The sequence below is a fragment of the Arvicola amphibius genome, chromosome 12, assembly GCF_903992535.2.
Source record: "Arvicola amphibius chromosome 12, mArvAmp1.2, whole genome shotgun sequence".
Taxonomy (NCBI): Eukaryota; Metazoa; Chordata; class Mammalia; order Rodentia; family Cricetidae; genus Arvicola; species Arvicola amphibius.
In genome coordinates, this window is record NC_052058.2 from 22,840,293 (window position 1) to 22,860,455 (window position 20,163).

A 20,163-nucleotide genomic window follows, 5' to 3' on the forward strand; every position below is an offset into this window, starting at 1 on the left:
CACAGCCCAGAAACTAGTATTTAAAAACCGCCACTTTTTAGTAGACCTGATCGGGCGGGCTACCCAGGCAGGAAGAGCAGAGCCACAGGCATGGTCTCAGCTACTTTGTTCCCAACTCTGAATGGGCCCAGAAATGCTCCATGGCCAGAGTTTGTACTGGCAGCAGGGCCCAGAAGCCGCGTTTTAAAATGTCTGGCGTTCTAAAATAGCTGGCGTGGCTTTTTTTTTTTTTTTGCCACTATGGCTGAATCTGGAAATCTCTCTACAGCACGTCCTAGCAAACAGCAAAAAGCTGTGTTAAAATCTCTCTCCCTTTTTTTTAAAGCCCTCTCAGGTTTTTAAGTGGATTTAGTCACCACGTTATGCGCCAATCTGTAGAAGGATAGAAGCGGCTGGCCGCTTCCTGCCACCCAGCTAGCTTTACCCAAAATAATTACATGGAAACTGTATTCATTTAAGTACTGCCTGGCCCATTAGTTTCAGCCTCTTATTGGCTAATTCTCACATCTTCCTTTAACCCATATTTAGTAATCTGTGTAGCTCCATGATATGGTCGCTTACCAGGAGAGATCTTAACCTGCATCCATCTCAGAAAGGAGAGGCATGGCGATTGCCTGAAGGGTCTGCCTGACTCTGCTTTCTTTCTCCCACAATTCTGTTCTGTCTACTCCGCCTACCTAATTTTCTGTCCTATTAAAGGGCCAAGGCAGTTTATTTATTAACCACTGAAAGTAACACATAGACAGATGACCCTCCTCCATCAATACCCAGTAATACCACTTTTGGCTATATGTTCAAAGAATGCTCAATTGTGCAACAAGGACTTGTCCTCAACTATGTTCATAGCCATTTGTTTGTCATAGCCAGAACCTGGACACAACCTAAAAGTCCCTTGACCGAAGAATGGGTAAGGAAAATGTGGTACATTTACACAATGGAGTATACACAGCAGAAAAAAAAGCAAAAAACAAAAAACAACCAGTAGCTTGAATTTGCAGGAAAATGGATGGAGCTAGAAAACGTTATTTTGAGTGAGGTAACCCAGACACAGAAAGACAAGTATCACATGTATTCACTCATAGGTGGTTTTTAAACATAAAGCAAAGAAAGCCAGCCTACAAACCACAATCCCAGAGACCTAGACAACAATGAGAACACCAAGAGAGACTTACTTAGATCTAATCTATATGGGAAGTAGAAAGTAGAAAAAGACAAGATCTCCTGAGTAAATTGGCAGTATGGGGATCTTGGGGGAGGGAAAAGGAAGAGGCAAGGAGGAGAGCAGAAAAAAATGTAGAGCTCACTGAATATCAATTTTATTTTATTTATTTTTTTTAAATATTTATTTATTATGTATACAATATTCTGTCTGTGTGTATGCCTGAAGGCCAGAAGAGGGCACCAGACCTCATTGCAGATGGTTGTGAGCCACCATGTGGTTGCTGGGAATTGAACTCAGGACCTTTGGAAGAGCAGGCAATACTCTTAACCATTGAGCCATCTCTCCAGCCCCCTGAATATCAATTTTAAAAAAGAAAAAAAAAAGATCAGTCATCATCTCATGGAGGCTTCTCATCAACTGAGAGTCTCTCTTCCCAGATGAGTGAAGTGTTTTGTCAAGTTCTCCAGAATCAAGCAGCACGGTTGACCCTGTGCCAGCGTGGCACACAAGCCGATCATTTATTGAACCATAAGCATTCCTTTCTTGTTCATCCCGAAGAGCTCCTTTTAATCCCGAAGGCAAAGGATCGGCTCTGTCACAGCAATACCCCACTGCGGGTCCCAGTTTCCGTCTGAGTTAGGCTTGGGATTGTTGCCATCAAACACCACGACCAAAAGCAGCTTGGACAGAGAAGTGTTGGTTTCTTAGGCTCCTAAGTCCCTCATAGAGGGCAGCCCCGGTAGGAAAGCAGAGGCAGGACCTGATGAGGTAGGTAGCTGTCGGTGGGGGAGTGCTCCTACCTGGTTTGCTCAGCCTGCTGCCCTACACCTCAGGGCAACCTGCCCAAGGATGGCACACACCTGGCCACAACCACCCAGGCTCTGCTCCCGCACCCCAACCACCATCCCGCCCCTCTGCGTGCTGTCTGTCCCTCAGCAATCATTCGATGGTTCATTCATTGCAGGCACATGCTAGAGAGACCTTTTCTCCAGAGTCCCTCTTCCCAGCCAGAAGGGCCGAGCTGACTAGAAACCAGGGAGCACAGAGGCAAGCATGGATCATTGCCTTTGGCATGCCACGGCCCCATTCGCAGACCTGCTAGCTTAGGCCTGTCTGGTGTCTTTTTCCCATGGCCGTCTCATGGGAGCCACACAACTGGCCCAGCAGCTTGCTGGACAGACCCTTCCCAGATCCAGCAATTGTGAAGAGCAGGGGAAAGGTCCCAGGGAGCTTGTGATGCAGGTGTGACAGGTGGAGCGAATTAAACGGTTTCTTGGAGACCTAAGAGCAGGCAATAGAGTTAGGTGGAGACTCAGTGGGCTCCAGGAATGGGTCGGAAGCTTGCGCGGGAACATTGCATGGCTGGGGTGTATGTGTGTCATAGGTGTGATCGTGGCGGTGTGTAGGCTGGGTGTGTCGGGCATTAACAAGGTGTAGCCGGACAGGCGCTGAGGAGTTGGTCTGTGCAGGAAAAGAAGTGGGGGGGGGCGTGAGTGGGAAGCTAGAGAAAGGGTGGTGAGTGTCTGGGTAGGGAGCACAGGTGAGGCTGTAGGCTGTTGGGTTGGGAGGGAGGGTGTATGAGTGGAGCGGAGTAGCAGGGTCTGGCGGCGACGCTGTTGGGCAAAATGTAAGAAAGGTGATGTGGGTGTAGTGGGGCCACCCTTGCAGGACAGGACAGGTGTCAAGAAGGGGAACAGGTGTCGGGAGGCAAAGTTTCAGAGAGGAAGAAGACAAGCTTCCCTGATCGGGAATCGAACCCGGTCGCAGCTGTTACAGCTCATATTCCTAAACACTAGACCACCAGTAAGTGACGACCAGCCTTCGACGATGCCCGCCTCTCACCGGGACCAAGAATCTCAGCCAGGACGCCAAGCTGCTACCAGCCGTCCGCCCCTGCCGCCCGCCCGGCAATGCAATCGGCGCTGGCATTAGGCGCCCATGCGATCGATCGGCGTCTGCCCGTGCCCCCTAACCCTGCCCGTCCCCTCCCTGCCCTGCTATCTGCCCGGTGCCCCGTGACCTCTGTTGCTTCCCCGGCAAGCGGGGCGCCACTCCAGGTATGTTGCCCCGCCCTGTCCATTTTCCTTCCGCTCGCCACCCTCTCAAAAGGTGTAGAGCCGCCTCCCATTGTGTGGTCGTTCCGCCCGCCGCACAATCTCGGGCCCTAAACCTTGGCAAAAGGCGAGTACTGTGCGTTGGCCGGGAATCGAACCCGGGTCAACTGCTTGGAAGGCAGCTATGCTCACCACTATACCACCAACGCCGCACATTCACGACGGCGCACACGCAGAGGACACCGGGGACTGACACCAGCCAGCAGACGGCGACGAAGTCGTGGTCGCCTATCAGGTCTTCCCACCACTGCCCCGACCTCAAAGTCAAAGCCGAAGCCGAAACCGACGAAGACACCGACATCGACACCGACACCCACGCCAACCCCAACCGGGCCTCCGCCGCCAAGCGCGCGTTGTTCCTCTCCGTCCCATGCCACCCGTGCTCTCGCACTCACAGGCCTGTGCTGCGCGGCGCTCTCGCCTCCTGACTGCAGCAGCCCGCTGCCTTGGGTGCGGCCAGGGCAGCTCACGCAACGAGGGCCACGGGAGCCAGGGAGCAGATGGGACAACAGTATGTCACCATCTAGAGTCTCCTGGCACAGAGGTGGCTCAGGCTCCGAGGGCTGCATGCCGCCTGCTCTGTCACCCGCCCAGCCGCCTCGTCGGGAGTGGGGGTTAAGGGTGGAGAAGAGGGCGCGTTCCCAGGCATCAGAGCCCTGGGCCAGGCTCCAGCCTAGGAACCCGTCCGCCGGGAGGCGTGTGTGCCGTCCTTGCAGTGGGCGACCAGAGCTAGAGGACCACTGTCCTGGCGTTGGGGCGAGGGGCCGAGCAAGCAAGGATGGCCAGCGGGCCAAGGGCCACCCGTTTGGCTAAAAAAGTAGGTATGTCTCCCCGTCGGGGAATCGAACCCCGACCTTCCGCGTGGCAGGCGGGGATACTCAAAGCTATACTAAAGAGGACGGCGACGACCAAGATGCCGCCACCAAAACGGCCGGCCACCTCCAATGCGCTTCGCTGACCCGCCACCCTCCCTCTGAAGCACCGCCGATCTCTGCGCCGAACCTCAAAGTCTCCCCGAAGAGGCCTGAACGCCCCTCTCATCAGGACGCGGACCCGCAACTGCGTCCTCTTTCCCTGGTCCCGTCCATGGCCCCGGGAGACGCTGGGCCGGTTGCTGGGCGGACCCGCGTGGGCTAGGGTGGTGCCGGGAGCCTGACCAGATCCGGGACAGGGACCGGGACCGGGACCGGGACCGAGACAAGGAACGACTTTGGCGACTAGCAGCATCTCGACGTAGACGCGGTGGAAGCTGCTCCAAGCCCGCAGCCTCAGCACACAGACCCGCACAAGCCCGGACGCCCCGACGCGGCAGGTCCACTGTGCTCCTACACTCTCCATAAGAATGGCCGAGCGGTATAAAACGCTGCGTTCAGGTCGCAGTCTCCCCTGGAGGTGTGATTTTGAATCCCACACCTGACAACATCGCCTTTTTGCCACCTGCTCCCACCAAAACAGACTCGTAAGTGCCCCCTTCCACTGCCGATCTGATTCCACCGACACTCCCTCACGCCCGCATCCTTCCCTCACACACCTGAGCCTGGAGGAGCGCCCTGCTCTCGACACCAGACACTTACTGGAGGGCAGCAGCTGCAGCGCGTGCTGGACGCCTTGCTAAAGGCACCTCCGGGGCGGGGAGAGGCTCAAGTACGTGTGGGGGCCGGTCCTGAGCACCGTGGCAGCCCAGCCGGCAGATTCGTTGCCAACAGAAGCTCGTCCACCCTGACCCTAACCCGCATCTCGTGGCCTGGTCCTCGTGCTCAATACCTCTTTCCTGCTGTTTCTGCTCCCCCCGCTCCTGCAGGCTCGCTAGCTCCTCGCCTGGCATGCAGGGAGAGGGAGGGTTGAGGTGGGACCTAGGCGTCCCGGAGAGGGGAGAGGGGCGGCTCAGCCGCCGAGCCTCAGTCTGGTCCCGGGACTCTCCTGTCCTTGGCCAGCGCGCTCGCCTGCTTGGTCCATGGGGTCAAGGCCCGGAATCTAGCTGTCGGGAAAAGAGGAGCTAGCTGGTCCTGGAGCCCAGGCTGTGAGAGGAGTCATGTGACAGCCTAGGCCATGGCATGGGTGGTTCAGTGGTAGAATTCTCGCCTGCCACGCGGGAGGCCCGGGTTCGATTCCCGGCTCATGCAGAGTCCTGTCTTTTTTTTTTTTGGGCCTCAAACAAACACTGCACCAGTCCCCAAAGCCCAGGGTGCACAGGACATCTGCCCAGCGACAGTGACAGCGGCTTACCAGAGATCCAGCGAGAGCCCATCATCCTAATCCTCTCCTCAACTCTGCTACAGCTGCCTTACCACTCTGCCATCCCTCAGTCCTTGACCAGCCTGAACAAAGGCGAGCGGGAGTGGTCTTGACCACCGCAGCTTTTTTTCTTTTTTCTAAAGAGAACCCAGGAACCGAACCAAGTGGGGCTCTTAAGTTTACTGTTGTCGGCAGTCACAGCTCAAACAAGGTAGCCGACCAAGAGCAAGAGAGACCCAATGTGGGTGCTTGGAGATGGGGTTTTTACCCTGGTGGCTGCTGCTGCTGCTGCTGCTGCTGCTGCTGCTGCTGCTGCTGCTGCTGGTGGTGGTGGTGGAGGTGGTGGTGGTGGTGGTGGTACTGGGGTATGGAGGCGTTGGGATGAGAAGGAGTTGGAAATGGATAGGAGCAGAGGCAGCCTGATCTCCTCTAGCAGGTCCTGGGACCATCTGCTGTGGTTCCTGCACATTTATTTCTGAGTAGGGACCAGGAACACGTCATATTCCGATCAAATGTTCGACTTAGAGGAACCTTGAGGTGAGACGGTTTTATTTCTTCCTAAAAGTTCTTAATGCCACACTGGTGGTAGTGGGGATAGGTGGGGCTGGAGTTGATGGGAGTCAGGGGACAAGGGTTTGAGGCTTGGGGTTTGGGGCTTGTAAACAGGGTGGGGTGAGAGACCTGGAGGCAGGAATTGAAGCACAGGACTGGCATGAGGACAGCTTACTGGCTATTTTATCAAGTGTGAGACCACTACCCACCTCCTCCCTTCATGTGCCCTCCCACACCACTGAGAATCAAGACAATACCCAACACGTGCGACCAAAGACCCATCATCTGTTGACAAGGAAGCAAAATATCAAATGGAAACAGAAAGCATATTTATCAAGTGTTGCTGGCATAACTGCATATCCACAAGTAGAAGAATGAAGATAGACCCGTATCTATCACCATGCACAAAACTCAAGTCCAAATGGATCAAAGACCTCAACATAAAGCCGGCCAAACTGAACCTTACAGAAGAGAAAGAGGGAAGTACACTTGAACACATTGGCACAGGGAACCACTTCCTAAATAGAACCCCAGGAGCACAGACACTGAGAGAAAAAATTAATAAATGGGACCTCCTGAAACTGAAAAGCTTCTGTAAAGCAAAGGACATGGTCAGCAAGACAAAATGACAGCCTACAGAATAGAAAAAGATGTTTACTAACCTCAAACCGGACAGAGGTCTGATCTCCAAAATATACAAAGAACTCAAGAGATTGGACACCAAAACAACACATAATCCAATAAGAAAAATGGAGTAAAGACCTAAACAGAGAACTCTCAACAGAGGAATCTAAAATGGCTGAAAGACACTTAAGAAAATGTTCATCATCCTTAGTCATCAGAGAACTGCAAATCAAAACAACTCGGAGTTTCCATCTTACAATTGAAAGAACGGCTAAGATCAAAAACACTGATGACAACTTATGCTGGAGAGGTTGTAGGGGAAAGGGAACACTTCTGCATTGCTGGTGGGAGTGCAAGCTGGTATAGCCCTTTGGATGTCAGTGTGGCCATTTCTCAGAAAATTAGGAATCAACCTTCCACAAGACCCAGTAATATCACTTTTGTGAGTATGTCCAAAGGATGCTCAATCATGCCACAATGACGTGTTCAACTATTTTTGTTCATAGCCGCTTTGTTTGTTATAGCCAGAACATGGACACAACCAAAATGCCCCTTGAACAAAGAATGGGTTAGGAAAATGTGGTACATTTACAAAATGGAGTACTACACAGCAGAATAAAAATCCTGAGAGCTTGAATTTTGCAGGCAAATGGATGGAGCTAGAAAACGTTATTTTGAGTGAGGTAACCCAGACACAGAATGACATAAAACAAAGAAAGCCAGCCTACAAACCACAATCCCAAAGACCTTAGACAACAATGAGGACACTAAGAGAGACTTCCATAGATCTAATCTATAAGGGAAGTAGAAAGTAGAAAAAGACAAGATCTCCTGAGTAAATTGGGAGCATGGGGACCTTGGGCTAGGGCTTAGGGGGAAGGGAGAAGCAGGGAAAAAAGCAGAGAAAAATGTAGAGCTCACTGAATATCAATTTTAAAAAAGGAAAAATAAGACCACTCGTCATCTCATGGAGGTGTCTCCTAAACTGAGAGTCTCTCTTCCTAGATTAATGCAGGGTTTTGTCAAGTTCCCCAAAATCATGCAGCATGGTTGACCCTGTGCCAACGCGGCACACAAGCCAGTCATTTATTGAATCACAAGCATTCCTTTCTTGTTCATACCCAAGAGCTCCTTTTAATCCTGAAGGCACGATATCGGCTCTGTTTCAGCAATACCCCACTCCTGGTACCAATTTCGGTCTGAGTTAGGCTTGGGATTGTTGCCATCAAACACCGCGACCTAAAGCAGCTTGGGTGGAGAAAGTGTTGGATTCTTAGGCTCCTAAGTCCTTCACAGAGGGCAGCCCCTTTAGGAAAGCAGAGGCAGGAACTGATGCGGTGGGTAGCTGTCGTTGGGGAGTGCTCCCACCTTGCTTGCTCAGCCTGCTGCCCTACACCTCAGGACCACCTGCCCAAGGATGGCACGCCCCTGGCCACAACCACTCCGGATCTGCCCTGGCACCCCAAACACCAAGCCTCCCCCTGTGTGCTGTCTGTCCCACAGCAATTATTGGATGGTTCATTCATCGTAGGCACATGCTAGAGAGACCTTTTCTCCCAGCAGAGTCCCTCTTCCCAGCCAGAAGGGCCGAGCTGATGAGAAACCAGGGAGCACAGAGGCAAGCGAGGATCCTTGCCTTTCGATTTCCACGGCCCCATTCGCACACTTGCTAGCATAGGCTTGTCTGGTGTCTTTTTCCCATGGCCGTCTCATGGGAGCCACACAACTGGCCTGGCAGCTTGCTGGACAGACCCTTCCCAGATTCAGCTCAACTTGGGTGTCTCTCCGTGTCCTGTATTGGGAAGACTTCAGGGCGGGACTGGGTTGAGATCGGGTGGGAAAAAGGCTTGTCTGTCCCCCATCTCATCCTCCTTAGGTGAGCATCCCTTACGATTTCCCGACTTGCACCGCACCTGCACCTTCACTGCTTGTCTGCCCACATAAGGAGCCGCAGAAACAGCGCCCTTAAAACAGCCAGGCTTGGCCTCAGCTCAACCAAACCCCTCTTGGTCTTTCGGGGAAATAGGGCCTGGGGTGGCACACTGTCTGCCCTGCGGCGCTGTGGAAGCTTAGTGACCACACCAGGTGCTTTCCACCGGGTCTGTTATCAGCACGGAATCAACACCACCCCGCAGCACACCCCCACTCACGGCCAGACAAGCGCCCTCCTCCGGATCCCATAGCAACACCGCCCCCATAAACGATCGCTTAGAGGCCCTGGAGTTTGCAAGATAGGCATGCATACATGCATACAAACATATATAAATGCCTAGGCTCACACAAATATGCACAGAGAAGGAGAGAATACAGACAGACGAACAGACATATGGACGTATTGACAGACACACACATATATACTAACACACAAACACAAACACACACTCACACACAAACTCACACTGTAGACAGGAAAGAATCCCTTCATTTGTTTGAAGTCAGAACTCAGTTGTGAAGAGCAGGGGAAAGTTCCCAGGGAGCGTGTGATGCAGGTGTAGCAGGTGGGGCGAACTAGACGGTTTCTTGGAGACCTAAGAGCAGGCAATAGAGTGAAGTGGAGACACGGTGGGCTCCATGAATGGGTCTGAAGCTTGCGCGGGAGTGTTACATGTTAGTGTGTGTGTGTGTTGTGTCGTCCGTGTGATAGTGGCGGTTTGTAGGCTGGTTGTATTGGGTCGCAACAGGACTTAGCTAGACAGGCGCTGAGGAGTTGGTGTGTGCAGGAAAAGAGTGGGTGGGCGTGAGTGGGAAGCTTGGAAAAGTTTGGTGAGTGTGCGGGTAGGGAGCGCGGGTGAGGCTGTAGGCTGTTGGGTTGCTAGGGAGGGTGGAGTGGAGCAGACCAGCAGAGTCTGGCGGCGACGCTATTGGGCAAAAGGTAGGAAAGGTGATGTGGGGGTAGTGGGGCCAGCCTTGCAGGACAGGACAGGTGTCAAGAAGTGCGCGAGGTGTAGGAAGGCAAAGTTTCAGAGAGGAAGAGAAGCTTCCCTGATCGGGAATCGAACCCGGGAATCTCACCGCGGCGGTGACGGCACCGAATCCTAACCACTAGACCACCAGGGAGCGACGGACGGCGCCCTCCTCTCGCAGGCAGCCAGAATCTCAGCCAGTCTAGGAGCTGACTGCCAGCCGCTTGCCCCAGCCGCCCGCCGGGCAATACGCGGCTGGCATTCGGTGCCCATGCTATCGATCGGCGCCTGCCCGTGCCCCCTGGCCCTGCCCGTCCCCTCCCTGCCCTGCTAGCTGCCCGGTGCCCCGTGACCTCTATCGTTTCTTCGGCAAACAGGACGCCACTTCCCGTTATGAAGCATCGCCTGGCCGTTCTGCTCCAGTTCGCCACCCTCTCAAAAGGTGTAGAGCCTCCTCCCATTGTTTGGTCGTTTGAACTGCAACGCAGTGTCGGGACAGGCAAAGAGGCACTGGAGGACAGGGCCACTTTTGGCCCTGAACCTTGGCAAAAGGTTGCGTTGGCCGGGAGTCGAACCCGGGTCAACTGCTTGGAAGGCAGCTATGCTCACCACTATACCACCAACGCCATACAGCTACGACTGCGCAAACAAACAACTCCGGGGACTGTCACCAGCCAGCGGATGGCGACGATGTTGCAGTCGCCTACCAGGTCTTCCCACCACTGTCCTGACCTCAAAGTCAAAGCCAGGTCTTCCCACCACTGCCCCGACCTCAAAGTCAAAGCCGAAGCCGAAGCCTACACCTACACCGACACCAACGCCAACCCTAACGGGCCTCTGCCACCGAGCGCACGTTGTTCCTCGCCGTCTCACGCCACCCGCGCTTCTCGCCTGCACACGCCTGTGCTGCGCGGCGCTCTCGCCTCCTGACTGCAGCAACACGCTATCCTGGGTCCGGCCAGGGCAGCTCAGGCAACGTGGGTCACGGAGCCAGGGAGCAGCCGGGACAACATTGCGCGGGCACGTCACCACCCAGAGCCGCCTGGCACAGCGGTGGCTCAGGCACCGAGGGTCGCATACCGCCGGCTCTGACACCCGCCCCGACCGCTGGTGTGGGATGGGGGAGAAGAGGGAGCGTTCCCAGGCGTCTGAGTCCAGGGCCAGGCGCCACCCCAGGGACCCGATGGCCCGGAGGCGTGTGGGCCGCCCTGGCAGTGGGCGTCCCGAGCGTAGCTCTTGAGCCAGAGGACCACTCTCCTGGCAATGGGGCGAGGGGCGCTGCCGTGCCAGCGCGGGCTGGAACCAAGAATGTGGGCGGAGGGTTCAGGATTGAATGAATGCACAGAGCACGAGGTTGAGGTGGAACAGCTTTTTTATTGTCCTACTGGGGCTGGCTTTTATACCATGGCACCAAATGAGGAGGGGGCTGCGAAGGGAATGTAACCTGACCCTGGCAGGGATCAAGGACCGGTCACCATGCACTCAAAATTCCTTCCTTCCCCGCTCCAGGAGCAGAAGGTATTTATTATATTTTCTTAGCAGATAAGCACCTCAAAGGGGGGCAGGGATCTCATAACTCGGGGCTGCAGTTCCCACAGGGCGCCAAAACTCCCCTCACGCCCGCATCCTTCCTTCACACGCCTGAGCCTGGAGGAGCCCCTGCTCTCAACACCCGACAGTTACTGGAGGGCAGCAGCTGCTGTGGGTGCTGGACTGTAACACCCAATTCTGTGTTACCCCCTTGGTACAGTTCGCTGCCACTGTACCGTTCGCGAGTCGGGCAAGAGCCTGGAGATTGAAAAAACACACAAAGAGACCTGGGTCATTCGAAAGGAGATCAGCCGAATGCCGTTTATTTAATTTTAGGGAAATCCTTATATACCTCGCTGCTGCACAAGGATTTCCACCCAGACAGGTGGGAAATTACCACACCCGGCTGGTGCACAAGGATTTCCGCCCAGGCAGGTGGGAAATTGCCATACTAATGATGGAGTCAACAATGCCCTACAGCTAATCACCAAGCGGGGCAGAGGGAGCACAAGAACAAACAGGATGCTTAGTTAGCTGACCAGAAACTGTCCTCAAGATGCACCCCAGGAACAGGGGTAGACCTGGGCCCTACAGGTCCCCTTTTTATATAAATTATATGACTAGGCCTATCTTGGGTGGCGTTGGACGTCAGGCAATACCCCTTACCCGTCATGGGAAAGCCTCCAGGTCAAAACACATTTCCTGTCTTAGGTTGGGGTAGCCCCCCAAAAACCTTTCCCGTCATTGGCTCACTAGTCACCCATCATCGAGTTCAGCCAGATTTGTGCTGAAAGATTCTCTGGAGCGATAGCTAAGAGGACTTGCCACGTGGCAATATTGACCTGAGCTTGCCTTTGACTCTGGCACCGTGAAGCCATGAAGATGATGCTCCAGCACATATAAGCACTCCTTAGGAGACTGTGCCTGCTCAATCCTTAATAAGTCTGCCCAAATTGGAGTCCTTTAAGTAAGGTCTCAGCTCTGGTGGGAGGAACCCTGGTATAGTAAACTAGAATAATCTCAAGAGTCAATTTGTAAATTGTATATTCCAGGGTCCGTGAATTAGAGCAATAAGCCTTTACTGTAACCTAGCAGTGGACTTTAACCACAACCAATAGCAAAATTAACTGCAATATTCATTTGTAAATTTCGCTCAATTTGAATGGTCAAGGCATTTGCAACCTGCCCTCAGAGGGTATCCATTGTGCAAGCAGAAGCAACTGACTGACTAATGGAAAATCCAGCAGCTCTAGCTGCTCTGGCAGCCGCAGCAATGGCTGCATTATCATGGGATGAGTAGATAGGTCCTTAGCACACGGACCACCACAGCCAGCTCCTCAGTATCCCAGCAACTCTTCAGTTGACAAGCCAGTGTCTACTTGATCTCTTGGCTCTGTCCTGTCTTCAGGCTTCTGGACAGGAAAATCCACAGCACGCACCAGACGCTCAGGTACCCATATTGGATTGTCAGCATCCTGTGGGAAAACACAAACAGTCCCTCTTCCCCACACCAGTACAGGATCTGGACCATACCAGGTGCCATCTGCTAGATTCTTCCATTTAACATGAGGCATCCTGGAAGAATCTGGCCGCCAATGCTGGTCAGCAGCATATGAGATTGAGCATCAACAGTCAAAAAATTTAAAATGTATAAAATAAAAGACAAATGGTCTCTGGGGGTGAAACCATATTCCCCTTTTTTTGTTTTATGCAAATAGGCTTTGAGCGTATGATGCGCTCGCTCCACTATAGCTCGTTCTTGAGGATTATAAGGTATTCCTGTTTTATGAGAAATGGAGAACTCAGTGCAAAATTTAGCAAAGCCAGTGCTGGTGCAGGCTGGCCCATTATCAGTTTTTACAGTTTTTGGAACTCCCATGTAGGCAAAAGCCTGGAGACAGTGACTTTTAACATCTCGTAATTTTTTTCCTGTATGAGCTGAGGCAAAAATAAGATGAGAATATGTATCCACGGTTACATGAACATATTGTAAACGCCCAAAAGAAGGAACATGGGTGACATCCATTTGCCATAAATGATTAGGAGCAAGCCCACGAGGATTAATTCCCAAATGGGGAACAGTTAAAAGTTCTGTACACAGAGAACATTCTTTAACAATATCAGTGGCTTGCTCTCGAGATATTTTAAAATGAAATCTTAATGACCCAGCATTGAGATGAAAACGATTATGAGCTTTTTTCGCGGCTTCATAAGATTTTAGACTAACGGCACAAATTTGGCGGGTAAGCTGATCAGCCAATGCATTCCCCTTGCTCAAGGGACCAGGGAGGTCAGTATGAGCCCGTAAATGCCCAACATAAATGGGAACAGATCGGGCCCAAAGCAAAGTTTGAATAGCCAATAACTGCGTCTGGACTTGAGATACAGAGGCAATATAAGCTGCAGTTTCCAAAGGTGTAAGAATTTTGCTTATATACTGACTGTCAGTAAAAAGGTTAAATGGAATATCAGCATATTTCTCTAAGGCCATTTGTACAGCGATCAATTCAGCCACCTGAGCAGATTTAGTATCAACAGGCTGAGTATCAAAATCAGGAGGGGAGGCTACCACAGCTCTCCCTGTGGAAGACCCATCAGTAAACACATTCTGAGCCCCTGCCAGAGGCTATAAAAAATAACTTTAGGGAAACATACCGGATGATTTTTGAAAAAGGTGACCAACTTATCAGAAGGATAATGATTATCAAACTTGCAGGGATTAGTGCATAAAAACAAGGTCCAATCTTCAGCAAAATTTTGCAACCAAGTTATTTCTGCCTGGGTATATGGTGTAATAACCTTATCAGGTAACATTCCAAAGGTTTGTAAACTAAGTTTATACCCTTTCTGAATAACATGTAGCACAGCTGATGGGTATGAGATAACAATTTTTACAGGTGACACATGCTCATGTACCCATAGGATGGGTCCTTGCTGCCAAAAAACTCCAGTAGGACTATACTGAGAAGGAAAAATTATCAATAGCAACGGCTGACTATAGTCAATATAATGAATATGAGCAGAGGCAAGCTTTTCCTCAATTAAAGTAATATATTGTCTTGCCTGAGGTGTCAACTCACGAAAGGAGGTTGGGTCTGGATTCCCCTGCAGAATGTCAAAAAGTGGTTTTAAGTCCCCAGTAGGAATTCCCAGACTGGGCCGGACCCAGTTGAGGTCTCCAAGCAATTTTTGAAAATCATTTAAAGTTTGTAGTTTATCTAAGCGAAGAGTAACTTTCTGTGGTTTTACTCCTGTCTGCAACGACTGATGCCCCAGGTATTGATATGGAAACTGTTGTTGTACCTTTTCAGAAGCAATCATTAAACCAGCACGTGCTAGGCATTCTTGAAAATCAGCAAAAGCCTCAAGGACTATCTCTGGGTCCTGTCCAGGTAATAGGATGTCATCCATATAGTGAATTACATACAGTTGAGAATATTTATACCTTATTGGGGCAATAACCTGGGCCACAAACATTTGGCAAATGACAGGACTATTGGCCATGCCCTGGGGCAATGTTACCCATTGGTAGCGCCTGTATGGTTCTTTGAAATTTATAGACGGTACACTGAAAGCAAATTTATCAGAGTCTTTTGGATGCAAGGGAATGGTGAAAAAACAATCCTTCAGGTCAATAACTAAAAGATGGTATCCTGCAGAAATACCCACAAGCAGAGACAACCCAGATTGAGTTGCCCCCATTATTTCCATACAATCATCTACTGCTCTAAGATCTTGCAGCAGCCTCCATTTACCAGACTTTTTCTTAATAACAAAGATAGGAGTGTTCCAGGAGAAGTGGATGGCACTATGCGCCCTGCCTCTAGCTGTTCCTGGACCAGAGTATGAGTAGCCTGTAATTTCACCTTACTTAGAGGCCATTGCTTTATCCATACAGGTTTTTCAGTTTTTCATTTTATGGGAATGCTTTTTGGCTGCTCTGCAATGGCCCCTAAGAAAAATTTCCAAACCCTGTACGCTGTCCAGGTAACTGTTGTATTAGTTTCTTGTCCGCTAAAATCTGCACATCTCTCTGTAGATTTTTGCTCAAACACCGACCAGGGACAAAGCCCTGGTTAGATAGCATGCGCTGCACAGGTTCAGGGGTCAGAACTGCTCCCATAGCTTGCAAAACATATCTTCGCCACAAATTAAGAGGAAGGTGTTCCAGGACAAATGGTTTGAAAATGCCCTTATGGCCTTCTTCATCCTCCCAATCTAAATACTGAGTACTGCACTCTGGAGAACTGGCCATTCCTACCCCCTGTAATGTCGTGGGGGCTGGCTGTAGAGGCCAGGCTGCAGGCCAGTGTTTTTTAGCAATCACAGAAGAATCAGCCCCTGTATCTGGAAGGCCTTGGAACCTTTTCCCATTGATTGTTAATGTAAGCGTGGGTCGGTTCTCTAAACTAGAGACCCAAAAAGCTCCAGGGAATCCTGTGGAGCCAAACCCCTTAACTCCTTGATCTTGTTTAAAGAATGGATTAGTAGAGCAAAGAATGGATTAGTAGAGCGAAGCATGGGCAGAAGCACTAGTTGAGCTTCTACGAGTTGCTAAAGCCACCTCCTGGGAGGGGAGAGGCTCGAGTCCATGTTGGGGCCGGTCCTGAGCACCGTGCCAGCCCAGCCGGCCAGCTCCTTGCCAACAGAGGAACTCGTCCGCCTCGACCCGAAACCCGCACTCCTTGGCCTGGCCCTCGAGCTCACTACCTCTCCTGCTCATTCCTGTTCCTCCAGCTCCTGCGGGAGACGCCCACCGGGCCCATCCTCTCAGGCTGTGCTCGTCCAGGCTTCTTCTGTGCACAGGTGGCCGTCGCCAGCGCACACCTGCCGACCCTTGCTGCGCGCACAGCCACCCGGGTGCCCGCCCACCCGCCGGCCTGCAAGCGCTCTGGCTCTCTAGCTCCTCGCTTGGCACGCAGGGAGAGGCAGGGTTGAGATGGACCTATGCCTCCCAGAGAGAGGAGAGGCACAGCTCAGCCACCCAGCCTCAGTCTGGTCCCGGGTCTCTCTTGTCCTTGGCCGGAGTGCTTGCTTGCTTGGTCCAGGGGGTCAAGGCCAGGCATCTAGCTGTCAGGGAAAAAGGGGGGCTAGCCTGGTCCTGGAGCCCAGGCTTGTGAAAGCGGTCAGGTGACAGCCTAGCACATGGCATGGGTGGTTCAGTGGTAGAATTCTCGCCTGCCACGCGGGAGGCCCGGGTTCGATTCCCGGCCCATGCACAGTCCAATCCCTTTTGCTACTCATGCACGCACTGCCCCAGTCCCCAATGCCCAGGGTGCACAGGACATACATGTCTTGCCCAGCCACAGCGACAGCAGCTTACCACTTATCCAGCGCCTGACCATCAGCCTAGTCCTCTCTCCTCAACTCAGACGCCATGACCCGCCTTAAACATCACTCTGCTACAGCTGGTTGTATCGGGTAGCAACAGGACTTAGCCAGACAGGCGCTGAGGAGTTGGTGTGTGCAGGAAAAAAGAGGGTGGGCGTGAGTGGGAAGCTAGGAAAAGTTTGGTGAGTGTGCGGATAGGGAGCGCAGGTGAGGCTGTAGGCTGTTGGGTTGCTAGGGAGGGTGGAGTGGAGCAGACCAGCAGGGTCTGATGGTGACACTATTGGGCAAAAGGAAAGGTGATGTGGGGGTAGTGGGGCCAGCCTTGCAGGACAGGTGTCAAGAAGTGCGCGAGGTATCAGGAGGCAAAGTTTCAGAGAGGAAGAAGAGAAGCTTCCCTGACCGGGAATCGAACCCGGGCCGCGGCGGTGAGAGCGCCGAATCCTAACCACTAGACCACCAGGGAGTGACAGAAACATATCTACGGCGCCTGCCTCTCGCAGGCAGCCAGAATCTCAGCCAGTCTAGCAGTTGACTGCCAGCCCCTCGCCCCAGCCGCCCGCCGGGCAATACGCGGCTGGCATTCGGCGCCCATGCGATCGATCGGCGCCTGCCCGTGCCCCCTGGCCCCTACCTGCCCTTCTAGCTGCCCGGTGCCCGTGACCTCTATCGTTTCTTCGGCAAACAGGACGCCACTTCCCGTTATGAAGCATCGCCTGGCCGTTCTGCTCCAGCTCTCCATCCTCTCAAAAGGTGTAGAGCCTCCTCCCATTGTGTGGTCGTTTAGCCTGCCTCGAAGTGTCGGGACAGGCAAAGAGGCACTGGAGGACAGGGCCACTTTTGGCCCTGAACCTTGGCAAAAGGAGGGTGCCGTGCATGGCCGGGAATCGAACCCGGGTCAACTGCTAGGAATGCAGCTATGCTCACCACTATACCACCAACGCCACAGAGCCACCAGGCTCCCCGCCACCCCAGACACGATGCCAGGGACTGCCACTCGCCAGTGGACTGCAACGATGTCGCGGTCGCCTACCTGGTCCTCCCCACGATGGCCCCAACCTCAAAAGCAGAAGCCAGCACCGACGAAGACACCGACACCAACAACGACACCGACACCGAAACCCACGCCAACCCCAGCCGGGGCCTCCGCCGCCGAGCATGCGTTGTTCCTCGACGTTCCATGCCACAGGCGGTTCTCCCCTGTACTGCACGGTTCTCCCCTGTACTGCACGGTGCTCTTGCCTCCTGACTGCAACAACCCTTCTCCCTGGGTCCGGCCAGAGCAGCTCATGCAATGAGGGCCACGTGAGCCAGGGAGCAGCCGGGACAACACCGAGCAGACACATCACCACCCAGAGCCGACTGGCACAGCGGTGGCTCAGGCACTGAGGGTCGCATGCCACCTGCTCTGACACCCGCCTCCGCCGCCTCGTCGCGGTGTGGGGGAGAAGAGGGTGGGTTCTCAGGCGTCAGAGACCTAGACCAAGCTCCAGGCCAGGGACCCGACGGCCGGGAGGCTTGTGGGCTGGCCTGGCAGTGGGCTCGGAAGCCCGGCTCTGGGGCCAGAGGACCACTGTCCTGGCAGTGGGGCATGGGGCCAAGGAAGCAAGGATGGCCAGTGGGCCAAGGGCCGCCCGACTGACTAAACAGGAGGCTAAAAAAGTAAGTATATCTCCCCGTCGGGGAATCGAACCCCGGTCTCCCGCGTGACAGGCGGGGATACTCACCACTATACTAACGAGGACGACGAAAACAAGTGAAAGACCCCTGAAACCTCTACCCAAAGACAATAAGCTAGCAGCAGTTACGCCATTTCGCAGGGCCTGCACAAACAGGGCAGATGAAAGGTTAGGGCCCTTAGGCGCCAAAAAGATATCTGTGGTCAGCCATCTGGCCCCAAACGGGGAATAGAAAGTCCCTGGGACCCGTTCCACACCCTAGATAGGGCCAAGTTAGCTATTATCTGAGTCCCCTGCATGTCTCCAAGGTGAACCGACCACCCTATTTGAATCCACCAATGACAACCCTGTAACCAGGCATCTGCTTCTGTACGCGCGCTTTTGCTTCCCCTACCCTATAAAAAGGGGGGTCACCTTGCCTAGCGGCGGGCAAGTCCTCCGAAAGACTTTGCCGCCCGCAGGTACCTGTGTACTCCTAATAAACCTTTTGCCGTTTGCATCCGTGGTCTCGGCTTGATCCCTGGGTTCCGGGGTCTCCTCCTGAGGGAAGGTCCTCTTCGGGGGTCTTTCACAAGGAAGCAGCCGCCAGGGAGACAGTCGGCCATCTCTGACACGCTTAGCTGGCCTGCAACCCTGCCTCCGAAGCACCGCCGACCTCTGCACCGAACCCCAAAGTCTCCCCCGACGCGGACAGAACGTCCCTTCCACCAGGACGCAGACCGGCAGCCCTGTGCGACCACCGAGTCCCGCCCCCTGGTTCCGCCCATGCCGGGAAGAGACGCTGGTCCGGTTGCTGTGCGGCCCGTGGGACTAGGGTGGTGCGGGGAGCCTGACCAGATCCGGGACAGGGACCGGGACAGGGACAGGGACAGGGACAGGGACAGAGACCGAGTTTGGCACCTAGCAACCTCTCGACGTGGAGGAAGTGGACGCCGCTCCGCGCCCGCAGCTTGAGCACCCAGACACGCACCAGCCCGGGCGCCCCGACACGGCAGGTCCGCTGTTCGCCCACATCCGCAATCAGCATGGCCGAGCCGTCTAAGGCACTGCGTTCAGGTCACAGTCTCCCCTAGAGGCGTGGGTTCGAATCGCACTCCTAATAACCTCCCCTTTTTTTTTTGCCACCCGACAAACCCGTGCGTACCCCTTCCACCGCCGCTCCGACTCAACCGACACTCCCCTCCTGCCCGCATCTTTCCCTCACACGCCAGAGCCTGGAGAAGCGGCCATCTCTCAACACCGGACACTTACTGGAGGGCAGCGGCTGCAGCGCGTGCTGGACGCCTTGCTAAAGCCACCTCCGGGGAGGGGAGAGGCTCGAGTCCCTGAGGCGGCCGGTCCTGAGCACCGTGCCAGCCCAGCCGGCCGGCCCGGTGCAAACAGAGGACCTCGTCCACGCTGACCCGACACCCGCACTGGTTGGCCTGGCCTTCCCGCTCACCACCTCATTCTTGTTCGTTCCTGCTCCTCTAGCAACTGATGGAGAAGCCCACCGGGCCAAACCTCTCCGGCTGTGCTTGTCCAGGCTTCTTCTGTGCGCAGGTGGCCTTCGCCAGCACACACCTGCTGGCCCTTGCTGTGCACAGCCAACCGTGTGCCCGCCCACCCGCCGGCCCACAAGCTCCTCGCCTGGCACGCAGTGAGAGGGAGAGTTGAGATGGGACCTAGGCATCCCGGAGACCGGAGAGGCGCAGCGCAGGCACCAAGCCTCAGTCTGGTCCCGGGACTCTCCTGTCCTTGGTCGGCAGGCTTGCCTGCTTGGTCCATGGGGCCAAGGCCAGGCATCTAGCTGTCAGGGGAAAAGAGGAGCTAGCTGGTCGTGGACCCAGGCTGTGACAGCAGTCAGGTAATTCCCTAGATCATGGCATGGGTGGTTCAGTGGTAGAATTCTCGCCTGCCACGCGGGAGGCCCGGGTTCGATTCCCGGCCCATGCACAGTCCAGCCCCTTTTGCTCCTCATGCACGCACTGCCCCAGTCCCCAATGCACAGGGTGCACAGGACATCTCCCTAGGGACAGCAACAGCGGGATGCCAGT

At 53.9% G+C, this 20,163-nt stretch overlaps 7 non-coding genes across 7 annotated transcripts; 3 read left to right on the forward strand and 4 right to left on the reverse strand.

Annotated features, from left to right (window-relative positions):
- Positions 1-3,353: 3,353 nt before the first annotated feature.
- On the reverse strand, positions 3,354-3,425 carry Trnag-ucc. The gene has a single exon. It is a non-coding gene; the product is annotated as a tRNA-Gly (tRNA).
- A 1,903-nt stretch (positions 3,426-5,328) lies between these two features.
- Trnag-gcc lies at positions 5,329-5,399 on the forward strand. Its single transcript has one exon. It is a non-coding gene; the product is annotated as a tRNA-Gly (tRNA).
- Positions 5,400-10,144: 4,745 nt separating this feature from the next.
- On the reverse strand, positions 10,145-10,216 carry Trnag-ucc. Its single transcript has one exon. It is a non-coding gene; the product is annotated as a tRNA-Gly (tRNA).
- A 6,052-nt stretch (positions 10,217-16,268) lies between these two features.
- On the forward strand, positions 16,269-16,339 carry Trnag-gcc. The gene has a single exon. It is a non-coding gene; the product is annotated as a tRNA-Gly (tRNA).
- A 503-nt stretch (positions 16,340-16,842) lies between these two features.
- Trnae-cuc lies at positions 16,843-16,914 on the reverse strand. The gene has a single exon. It is a non-coding gene; the product is annotated as a tRNA-Glu (tRNA).
- A 1,206-nt stretch (positions 16,915-18,120) lies between these two features.
- On the reverse strand, positions 18,121-18,192 carry Trnad-guc. Its single transcript has one exon. It is a non-coding gene; the product is annotated as a tRNA-Asp (tRNA).
- A 1,799-nt stretch (positions 18,193-19,991) lies between these two features.
- Trnag-gcc lies at positions 19,992-20,062 on the forward strand. Its single transcript has one exon. It is a non-coding gene; the product is annotated as a tRNA-Gly (tRNA).
- Positions 20,063-20,163: the final 101 nt, after the last annotated feature.